Below are 12548 nucleotides of genomic sequence, written 5' to 3' on the forward strand. Positions count from 1 at the left end.
AGATGGGGCGTCAGATAGGCCGCCTGGCTGATCTCTCCTGCTGATAGCTGCTTACAATTGGATCTTTTTTTTCATCTATCCTTTTAACTCAATAATGCATCTTAGGGCCGCTTGAAAGGCCTTTTCTTGGTCTGGCGCTTGGCTGGTCTCCGTGCTTGACGAGTTCTTCCTGTTCATGAGACGCGTGAATGTTTATCGCTGGTGACTGATGTTTAAAGTTGATATTAAAAGCATATTAATGATCTTGTTGATTAACCCCTGCTAGGCATGTTGCACTCTGAGCTGATGAAGAGGCTCAGTCTAAATTTAATGTCATTATACGTGGATTAAGATGAAGGGAAAAGTGTGTATCTTTTTTGGAGGGTACAGCTGGAATGGAAACATGACATCAGCAGAACAGTTTGTTTGGTAAGTTATCACATTGAACAAATAATACTATCTTGTCATCAGTGATTGTGTCACTGTGTTCCCAGAAACCTAGTGTTTATAAGCAACATTTAGAGGTCCCCATGGTATCACATTACATAAATAACAATAATGATGTATACTTTATTAGTCCCACAAGAGGAAATTCATTGTTTCCTTATATGCAAACACAGGCCCAAATTCACACATGCTCAAACTTATGAACTTATATCCATTCATTTGGCGATGTATGGAGAGATGTCAGAGTTAGAGAGCTGCCTTCGGGATGTGCTCTGAGCAGTTGGGGTTGCTCAAGGGCACCTCAGCAAGTGCATAGGAGGTGAACTGGCACTTCTCCAGTTACCAGGCCACACTCCATCTTGGTTCGTGCGGGGACTTGAACCAGTGACCCTCCGGTTACCAAGTTAAGTCCAACGGACTGAGCTACCGTCACTCACTAAACACAGTTATGATATTAATGAGTTGATTTTTTTTTAAATAGAGATTTCTGATTTTAGAAAAATCCAATGATGATCAACATTTTTTATTATTAGTCTAATGCAGTCCACCCTTGTGGGCATTTTTGAGTGCAAGACATCAAAGGAAGCAATAATCATTACATCATGTTAATCACACTCCTTTCTACCAACACAGAACTGGTTCTGTTCCAGTTCCTGCACCAAATTTCAAACCAATCAGAGCATTTCGACCAAAATTAAATAGGTTCAGAACCCATAAAGTTGGTTCTCAGCTAGAGCAAAAAACAACAACAACAGGTTTTCCTTGACCTAAAGTGCGAGCTGTGACAACCTCAGTAGGCGTGTCATATACCATAGGTTGGAAAGAGATGATGGAGAAGACAACAACGAAGATGTTGAGTGAGAAATCATCAGAAAAAAAGAACATGCAGTGGTCGCATTAATAGTTGGTCCATGCTTGTTTTGGGGGTAAAAACAAGTATCTTTAATAAGAGAACAAAAGTTGGCAGGTAATCAATGTAATCTGTGATTTTGCTACTGTTACTTCAGTTGTGCATTTTGTAATGCCCTCTGCTGATGACACATTGTGGATTACAAGGGTTTCCTGCAGAACTGGTGCAAACATGGTCTGGTTTGCTAGATAATACCAAGGTTCCTCTAATCTTGAACGGAACTGGTTCAAGAACCACAGGTAATTTGGTGGAAAGGGGGTGTAAATTGCCCACAAGTTACCGTGCAACCTGCACTCTAAGGCTAGCCATTGTTAGTGCTTTTAATAGCTTTTATATCAAAATCACAATTTGAAAATTTGATTTTAACCATTACTTAGATAATTAACAGTGTCTCAATACGCTATAGGAGATGGAAGGTTTTAGATTTTGCCGGCTAATCAGCTAATTAATGCTCCATTTAAGATGCTCTCTATCAGCCGGTTTGTGTATTTATATTGCTCAGCTAAAGATGGTTTTATTGAAGAACACACTCTTTGTGACAAAATGGAGAGTTGGCTGTTTCCTTCTGGTCTTGCTCTACATAAATGATCAAGGTGATTGCCTCACTCTAATAGGCAGCTAGCAGGTAGCTTTGTAGTTGTTGAGTGTAAATGACAGGCAGCTTTCACACACATTATATTGTTGTTTGAGCTCATCATCCTAAAAGCTCTGAATTGGCACCCCCGGGGTTGAGTACTGAGAGGCAGGTTGTCTTGTCAGCTTGTGAAGCTAACATCAATGTTAGGCAGGCGTCTCACCTAGGTGTCACGCCATCTACCATCCCCTCCTCCTGATGATATTGTCAGGTCATATACTACGTAACTTTAAAAGCCTTGATGTGATGCATATGAAATGTGCAAATGTGATGTATTTGTGGTTTGCAGGAACATGAAATGCCAAGATTTTCTTCTGGGGACTGGGCTGGTGTAATCAGTAGCATTAGCTAGCTAACCTGGACCAAGAAATGTAATGCATGGGGTTGCTTGTTGCAGATGATAGTGAAGTGTTTATTCTTAACTAGATGTAGTTAAGTTATTGTTAAGTGCTTAATTTCTTACAAAAGTTACCTCACTGAACTCATTGATGTGGTCTGTTGTGATCAAGCATATCCGTTGTGTTGGGTTGCCATTTAGGATTTCTCTTGATGAGGTTCTCTGGTGTGCCGCTGCATGTAGTCTATATAGTCCGTTACTTCCTGTTTTTTCATGTGTTTCCATAGAGAGGCCTATCAGCTGTGAACTCCCAGCAGGCACCTACAGTAAAGCCAGCAGCGAGGCCTGGAGATGTATCCCAGACCCTGAGGCAGATAAACCCAGGCTAGACTTGCCGTGCATGAGAGAGAGAGTGTGTGTGTACATGTGTGCATCTCAGGGGTGTTATGGCCGTCTTTATCAGTGCTTCTGGTCCACTATGCTTCCCTGTGCACCAGGCCCCGGCTGCGGTTGAGGCCAGCCAGGCTCTCAGCCCCGTGACTCTCTTGTGATTTGGCAGACATTTTGATAGGAAAGAGTGAGGAGTGATAAGGACTTTGTTCGGCTGGGGTGTGTGTGTGGGGGTTCAGCAGAGGAGGGGGCTGCTGGTGCTACCACTACCACTACTACTATTACTTCTAATGCAGTGTGTCCACCATGTTGTTTTGAGCGTGCTGCTTGCTGTCACTGATATGACAAATTCCAGTCAGGTCACAGCATTGTTGGGTTGAGTTGTCAGTAATATACCTCTAACATTCTCTCTAAAAACTATTCATGATGCAACACATTGATGTAGTTTGATGTGTACAATTACACCGATGAAGCTAAAGCCAAGTTAATGGTTGTTTAGCTGTTGTAGTCTTCCGCTTTAAAAACCTCTGGAAGGTATTAACAGGCGAAGCAGGTGCAAGGAGTTTTGAATGATGTCTGAAAGTTGAGAAAGTGGGTGCTTTGAGCAACGTTAATTTGACACATTGTTGCATTTGAATATGTGTCACCTAAAACACTTATTATTATTTATTTATCCATTTTTATTTACATACCTGGCATATCCATATCTACTTGAAAATGCGGGTTGAGCCCATAAAGTTAGAAACTGACTGGTATCTCCTTATTTAATGACGATTGGACACACTTTTTTGTCAGTTTTTAATACTCCAAAAAAGGCATCGAAGAAAAGAAGTACACAAGTGAGCTGGTTAAATGGGCTGTCAAAAAAAAAAGAATAAATTTTTGATTTTAACTTATCAGATGATCAGACCAAATCCAGTATTCAGAGTGCGTAATTGCAAACAGACCAAACTGCCTTGTCTTGCAGTGGGTCGTCTGATCTGTTGAAGCCCTGTTGACCCATCAGTAAAATATGTAAATGTTGTTCTCTTTATTAACTCAAAATGGAGGAAGCCATTGAGCTGTGCCGAAGTATTTTTGATTTGACACCATACACAGAAAAATCACAGAGAAAGGTAAGATAAGTGTTGTGAGAAAATCTGCTATTAAACTTTTTGCAGACACACACATACATGTCTGTGCAAACCTACATAGAGAAGGGCGTGATAGGCAACCGATTGCAGAGGAGCTGATGTGCACGTCACTGAAATTTCAGTAATGTGTTGGGTGAACCTGTGCATCAAGCGTGGTTATCGGTTGAAGAACAAAAAAAAGCAAATATTAAATTCTTGTATGAGACTATAAGAAACTGCCATGAGGTGTAGCCCAAAAAAAGCATGTTTCAGTTAATTTTTTAATAATGACTGATTTAATTAATCAATAAACCCAGTCACCAGGAGAACTGTTGGGGCTGTGCGTTTCTACAAATTCAGTTCAGTTCAATTTTTATTTATAAAGCCCAATATCACAAATCACAATTTGCCTCACAGGGCTTTACAGCATATGACATCCCTCTGTCCTTTGGACCCTCACAGCAGATAAGGAAAACTTCCCAAAAAAACCCTTAACGGATATGTTACATATGTCTGATATTATGTACTAGATGCACTGAAACTTAATGTTTCTTTATGTTTCAACAACGCTGTGGTTAATGTGTGATTAGGTGTAAAACCACAAAAAAGCACTTGGTTATGGTTAGAAAAAAGACCATGTTAGTGCTTAAAAAATATGGTTTTGGTGGCAATATCAGGCAGTATCATGTAAAACACATCTGCTTTTTGTGACACTATCCTGGCAGGAAACACAGCGAACAACAGCCACATTTGGTGGCTAAAAAGCAGAGGTCTTCAGTGTTCTGCAGCTTGGCAGGCATCTCGCCGAGGTGTCACCCCATACACCCCCTTCACTTCTCGATGATGAAGTCGGCTCATGTATTATGTCTCTCAAGAAACGTTGATATGATATGTATGAAACATACAGATGTAACATATTCATGGTTTGCACAAGCCTGCAATGCCAACATTTTCTTCTGGCCACCAGGCTGAATTAATCATTGGCGTTAATCTGAAGTCACCTGTTGATGTCACTAAGTAAGGCAGTGGAGGCACTGTGAATGAAAAGAGCACTGGTAGCTTTACAGTGTATTTTAAGATCAGGTTATATGAATTGGGTTTGAATTAATTTGAACCTGTTACATGTAAGTTCTCAATTGACTACACTTGATGTTTTGGAAACGATAAAGTGAAGGCTACAGGTGCTTCCTGCAATCTTGGCGAGCCTATAACCACCAGTACATCAGCAGGGTAAACAAGTGATAAGGGCTGGTTAGGGCTGGTAGCAAGTATTGCTTTGATGTCAGTCCTATCAGATGCCACTGTTATCAAAAATGTATACATTATGGCCAGACCTACAGGTGACTTAGTTTGGTAGTGTGCTCACCTGAAATAACTTTATTATAAACCACCAGAAAAAGCAACAATTGACAACAACAACAGCAGCAACAACCCCCCCCCACAAAGAAGACATTAAGACAACATAGCATGGATATCTTTTTCAATTTTTCCCCCCAGCAACAATGGATTAAGTCCAGGGCTTTCTGGAGGCCCACAGTTGAAGAGGAGAAGCGGGTGTTTGTGTAGCAGATAGATATTTGTCTGTGTCTCTTTGTGCGTCATCCTCCCCAACGGTTGGTGATCTTTCAGCCTGATAAGGCTTCTCTCCTTGATGGGGAGATAGGAGGCAGGCAGGCAGGCAGCCCACTGAGGCTGGATCCCTGGGCTTGTATTTTGGCGGTTGAGATGGGAGACGCGATAAAACTTGGCGGCGATCGCTGGTGCTGATATCGCAGAAAGCAAAAGAGAGAGAGAGAGAGATTGGAGGTTGGGCAGATGGAAGGAGAGATGGAGGATGGAGGGCACATTGTAATTACATCTGGCTGTTCCATGCCATTTTCCCAGCGTTGTTGCGTTGTTGTCAGTGGTTTTGTTTGCGATTGGCTGGGGGTGGATCTCTAGATAATTAAAAGAAAAGAAAAGCAGAGGGAGAGCGGGTGGAAAAAAAAGTGCGGTGATAAGAGGGAGGAGAAGAGGAGGAGTGGAGGTAGATAGTGGGAAGAAAGAGATAGAGAAAGAGTGAAAAAGTGTGTGGAATACATAGCTGGTAGATGAATGTGTTGTGGTGTGTTTTTAATGGCAGCCCAGCCAGCTCTGCAGCTCCCCCCCCCCTCAGTGAAAGATGTTTGCTGCTGATAAGGAAGCCTGCTGATGGTAAATAGATAACACCCTGCAGATTCACACTACTGATTGGGTGTGTGTGTGTGTGTGTGTGTGTGTGAGAAAGCTTGGTTCCTATGACATCAGTGCTAGAGCTCAGAGGTCAGCATGAATAATACGCTGCCTCCCACGACTTAAAGCAAACCGGGACGCCTGCAGAGGCCAGACAAGGAAATCACCACACTGACCTCCTCCTCCTCCTTTTCTTCTATTCTTTCCTTTTTTTCCCCCTTTCATTAAACGGTGAAACTTCCCTATAGCTCATACAAGAGGTGTTTTTAGATTTCTAAATGACTTCAGATAGGTTCGAGTTGAGTGCTGCAGCTGAAAGGAATGTGTTAGTGTTGTTTTTTTATCAGCAGTCTAAAAGGCCCAGGTCACGTGATTGTTATATGGATGCACAATTGAGAGATTAATTCATTCTTTGTGAGCCAAAGTGAAATAAAACACACAAGCACGTCTAAATTCCAAGCACACACACACACACAAACACACACCCAGAAGACTCATGCAGCGCCTTGGTGGCTTTCCCTTGTGTGTTTTTTTTCTCCTTCTTTGTTCTGCTTTTAGCTTGATGTGAACTTTTGATAAGCCGCGGGGCCTGATCTCCGGTGCAGATAGAGATCGCCAAGTGCGATTAGAGTTGTTATCAGGCTGCAGCAGGCAGGAGCTGAGGCTCCACCGCAATAACAACAGGCCCAGGCAGGAGCAGCCGGGGTCCGGACCCTAGCAATCAGTTCCAGCCCTAATGGGATTAATGTTGTTGTATAATTAGATGATAGGTGTGAATGCATTTCTTTTCTCCCTCAATCTTTTCTCACTCATTCAAACTCCCTCCCCTCCTCTTCCTCCTCCTTTCCTCCCCCCTTGTCTCTCCTCTCTCTCTCCACCCTAACAAGCATTGTCATTGATTAATTTAATTAAAATTAATACCACGTATTACTCATTCCAGATTCTGTGTAAGATAGCGCAGACATGTTGGGAAATTTTGGTGTTCGTTGATGATAATCTCCAGGGTGATTTTTTTTTTTTCTTTTTAAATATTCTTTTCTGTTAAAGGCGTAAAACTTGAAGAGCGTACAGTGTGCGGGAGGGGGAAGAAAAAGAGGAAAGTAACAGCATCAGCAGGATGACTCGCACTGGTTGATTCTACTGACAGATATTAGACTGACTAGATGGTGACTGATCGGACGATTCTCATGCTCATGATGAGATAGCTTGGTGTTAAAGTTGCACATGACTGCACATCGGTCACACCCACATATGCACGCACATATAGGATCTGCACAGGGGGTGGACAAGGCAAAGTGAACACTTCAAAAACATAGAAATGATCAAGTTATCACTGTGTAGTCAGAGCAGTCCTGATTGGATCTCTGTAAGAATGCTGTCAGCTCTTTGATGGTGGAAGAAGCTGAAAATCTACTTTCCCAAATGCTTCAGTAATGTGTTTTTCATGTGACCTAAACATTATCGAACTTGAACTTATTCTCTTATTTTTAACTATTTGGAATTCTTTCAAAATAATCTCATGAAAGGCACAATTTTTAGGGTTTTTATACCATGCAGATTTGCCTGTCTTTAGCTTCCTTGCATTGAAGTGTGTCTGCATTGTAACTATCTGAGTGGTGTTGACGGAGAGAGTGTGCGTGTGCATGGTCAGATACACCAAAGGGGGAAGTTGGCAGGGTTATAGAGGAAACACCGTTTGTGTTCGGTGTGTGGATGAGTTATTACCCTTTTCTGCTATTTACCCACGAGACGGCCATGTGGTGAATTATGGTTCCCCAACTCGGTGCCGTTGTAAACGGTGTCACCCTTGACCTCGGCACTGACGACTCTGCAGCTGAGGGAGGAGAGAAAACATTACCCTGGCCAACAGTAGCGTAATCTACGTCCAAACTGTTTGCTCTAGCAGTAATTACCACTCCGCCAGCTCTTCCCAGGGAGCTTTGTGAGGGCTTAACTCACGGCTGACGTGCTCCCTATTAGAGACGGTGATGTTTAACTACAGTAACCAAAGAATCCGAGCCTTCTTTTCCTTGAGCTGCTATCTGATTGATGCATGAAAATACAGGTTTGGGGACACATCATTCAAGGTTTTTATCAACATGTTCAAACAGACATATAAAACACCAAGTATGCAGGGAAGGTTAGCAGACACTTTATCAAAGCAGACCAAATGAAGGTGTTTAGGTTGAAGCAGCTCTGTGTGTAGTCGCTGGTTGTAGGAGTTGTTTTTGTGTGTGGGATAGCTGTGGGCCACGTGGCTCTGATCTCTGGTCAGAATGACTCTGGACACTCAAAGGACAGTGTGTTTGTGTGGATATATCTGTGTGTGTGTATTAGAGAGAGAGAGACAGCCAGTGTTATGACAAGGCCCCCCCAGAGGCAGTGATAAGACAGACCATTTGCTCCTACTGTGCTGAGCGCTCTGTTCCAGGGTGTTAAAGCAACCTGGGCAAACAACACCGCCTGACCTGCTTTTACAGCCGCACACACACACACGCACACACACACACATATACACACACACACACACACACACACACACATATGTGTGCCTGCCTGCCCACCCGACACACAATAAATGCAACTGTAGCTTGAAAGCTGCCCAAGCATGAATTCTCAGATCACCAATGTAAACTCAAACAGATAGGAGGTCAAAGGTCAAAGGTCACAGCAGCATTACAAGATGGAAAAATATCCCACCAGCTCCAGACAGATCATAAAGTGCGTAATTCACACACATTCTTTCCCTGTGACCTTTGACCCTGTGTGCACCTGCTCCCTGTGCTGAGCGTTCAAGTCATCATGTCATATTGTCACTACTGGGTGAAAATCTTGTATGTGTTGAGCTTAAGTATATTTTGTGTAGTTCTCTTTTTAGAGTGTATTCATTTATTCATTGTAGTTTATTGATTTGGGTTTAATGGGCAACAAGGGAGGTATTAACTCACAGATTTGCATAAAACCTTCATCAGAAATACAGATATTAAAACAAGAGTTGATTTCATGGCATCATGAACGCAGGAATGTGATATAATCTGCTTTGTAGACATGCATAGACACCTGCGTAAATGTAGTAGATTAAATATTCAATAAGTAAACATGTAAAACACACGGTTAGACTTATCCTCTCACCCTTTATTTATATTTATCAGTGAAATACTCATGATAATGTTTGGATAAAAATTAAAAAGTTCCCCATATGGGCAACTCTTATTTTGAAGAAAAGGATGAGAAGCGTCATTTTTGTGTTGTGAAAGTGTTGACTAAAAACAGAGTAATTTATATTAAATGTATTTGCATTTTACATTCATTTACAGCTTTAACTGTAGTACTTGCTTCAATCTGAATTTCATGTGAACACTTTGGCGTTGCTGGGAGGTGTGTAGAGCTGCAATGATAAATTGATTAATCAACAAGTTGTTAACCATTAAATTAATCACAAAACTAATTAAATAATCAATCGAATGTTCATGTTTACAATATGTTTGGCAAGTCTTACACCACAGGAATAACATGTATGAATTTTGAAAATGGGTGTAGTTCCCCTTTAACAAGAATGTTGTTTGTCCTACATGACAAGGAAAGGCTGAAAACAATGTAGACGGGGTCCTAATTGTTCTTGCTGGCTCCTTGTCGCACTGTCATGGCATACTGGGACACCTGACAGGATAGAATACGTGCTTTTCCTACTTGGACAAAATATCTGCTGTGAAAATATCTGGATGGATGTTTAGCCCGTTATGTTTACAGAAAATTGTTTTGCATTCATACTCTTGAGGTATGGGTGAAGTGCAACTGGCAATCCCTACAAAGCACATAATAGCACGTGATACACAGAGCAACAGGCAGATGGTATTTCTTGACAGCTGATGTTAATTGAAATTGTGTTTTGTTCTGTTATATCAAGGACAGAAATTTTGGGAGCTGTGTTGTTGCTTGCATAGCGAATACTTGATGATTAAGCTACCAGGCTGGTTATAAAAATGAACACAAGAAAGGAAAGCAGAGAGGAACAGAGTGGAAGAAGAGTAAAGAAAGCCACCATATGTACAGTAATGTACAAGAGAAGAGGAAGAAGAGAAGGGGACAGTGAGGGAATGAGGAAGCAGAGGAGGGTCAGAAGGAGGAAATGGGAAGGATAGGAGGCGATAAGGCGACTCTGTGTCCGAGACAATGCAAGTAGAAAGAGGAGATGCTGGAGGAGCCTCCTGGGAGCCACCTTAACAGAGGTCTAGACCAGCGGCTCCTCTCACTGTCTGTTGACACACATGCACACTCATACTCACACACACATGCTCACACAAACAATCAGCTTCCATAAAAACAGCACAGTTCCCTCAGATCAACACTGTCAGGGATGTCTGGAGCCTTTTTGTGGCAGAGCAAAACACATCATTTATCTTCAGATTGTTGACACCAGTGATGACCTGGGCAGAGGTGAAATTTCAAGCTTTTAAAACTCACTCTCTTGTCTCCTAATCAGCCTGTTTACTCCTCTGTGTTTTGAAAATGCAACTTTTTTTTTTATCAGTTAACGGAGCCAGTTGTTGTTTGTTGCAGTTACCTCTGACTGCCAACAGAGGATGATCAAAGTCATAAATTACTTGTTTTCCTTTGAAATGTAGTGTTTATGTATTTGATCACATTTAGGAATATAAGGCCGATCAGGGCCATGTTTGTGAGCGATGAGTAACATACCTCTCTCTCTGTCTGCCTGCCTCTCTGTCTCTCTCCCTGTCTCTCAGTATCTCTGCCTCTCACGTCTCAGTGTGTACATTATGAGTCATGTGAGCCAGTAGTGTTGCAGTGATCCGGGCCTTTGGATTGCTTTGTGCTTGTGTAAACCATGGTGCTCTGGCTCCCCGACTGATAAGTGAGCTGCCAATCAACTGGCTGTGTGTGTGTGTGTGTGTGTGTGTGTGTGTGTGTGTGTGGGAGGTGTGTGTGTCTGGCCTTACAGTATGCTCATAGACTGTGTGGTATGTGCCACAGGTGAAAATACATCATATTTGGGGTGTTTAATAAATCACTTTCTGCAAAAAATAGATTTTGATAGAGACTTCACTCTTTGCTAGAATTCACTATAAATACACATACATGTTTTTATTGGAGTGATTATAGGAAAGGTTTTAGGGCTGAAGATTATCATTGCTATCTTAATTATACCTCATAGTGTTCAGCACTGGGCTAGTGTGGACTATATTGTCTTTATTTTGGATGTGACATTCACTAGTTCCTTAGCTTTGAAGGCTTGGCCATTGGAGAGAGTGAAGGCTTGTGTCTGTCATACACCATGCAGCATCTGACAACATGTAACCCACTGTTTCCCCACCCCAAGGGTTGCATTAACAGGAGAGGGAAAAAACAAACCCATTTCTGCCTCTTTTTTTTTTTCCAGATTTTGTATTTTAAGATAATGTGTACTTTTCCATATCCAGGCCTTTAAAACCTGTTCACATAAAACAATCTAAGAATCTGAGAACGTCCCTCTTGGTTTGAACTGATTAGGTCTTCAACCCTGAGTGCGAGGTCAAAAGTTTACACCTTTGCTCTAAAGCAGTGGTTCCCAACCAGTGGGTCACAGTCCCTAAAGTGTGTTGCAGGTCCATTTTGAATATATCACAAGTGACTCATGAATGTGTCAAATTTATAAAAAAACACACTGCAAGCACAGTGAATTTCCATTTGACTTAAGAGAAATCTGGACCCCATGGCAGGACCAGTTGGGAACCACTGCTTCAAAGAGTATTTCATAAGGCTGTAAGCAATGACTTTCACACAGGAGACTGAGTTTTAAGTCCAGTCTTAGTCAGTGTTAGCTCATTATTTTTTTTATTTATTTTTTTGGATGTATAAAGCTGCTGTATGCACACTGTGTACATAAACTTTTGCTTATTAGCTGAATAGACCCATTTATGTCACTGGTGTAGTAGAACGTAAATGCAGGTATATGGGGTATATGCACCTCTATTTCAGCACTAGTACGTGCTAAAGTCACTTTTCGACAAGGCCAGGACATCCAGGAATATATATCTGGGTGTAAATAGCACTGTAAGCTATGGACACCTGGGTGCTAATAGCATCTGCCAAGGGGTGGGCCATATGTTGACTTTACTTGATGTATTGTGGCTTGTTTTGCGTGGGATATATTAAATGACTATATCGCAAACATCAAGTATAAATGGTCATGTAGTTTTACTAAGCCACCATGAGACTCACTTCAGCATTTTAGTGCTCATCCAGACCACTTTCTCATGAGCAATAGTGTGTGAGCAGGCGAAACATGTGTCTTTGTAACTGCAGGGCTCCGGGACGCCACTATTTAGTCATATTTTGCAACCATGGAGCACCACTGCGACTTGCCCTTTTTACTGAAATATGAACTGAGAGCTGTTAGTTTGGTTCCAGCTTAGAGTTAATAAATCCTTACAATTAACAGCGCTGCAGTAACAGTTAAATTCAATGAGTTTCACGATAGTGCGAATAGATGGAGTGTTTTCTACCTGCAGGGCTCCAGACAGTGACTAT

General features: G+C 41.8%; 1 protein-coding gene across 1 annotated transcript in view; it reads left to right on the top strand.

The window, feature by feature from the left end:
- The window catches only part of zfpm1 (zinc finger protein, FOG family member 1), a 128148-nt gene that overhangs the window by 1252 nt on the left and 114348 nt on the right, over positions 1-12548 (top strand). The window lies entirely within an intron of this gene.

This window comes from Epinephelus moara, chromosome 20, assembly GCF_006386435.1.
Source record: "Epinephelus moara isolate mb chromosome 20, YSFRI_EMoa_1.0, whole genome shotgun sequence".
Classification (NCBI taxonomy): domain Eukaryota; kingdom Metazoa; phylum Chordata; class Actinopteri; order Perciformes; family Serranidae; genus Epinephelus; species Epinephelus moara.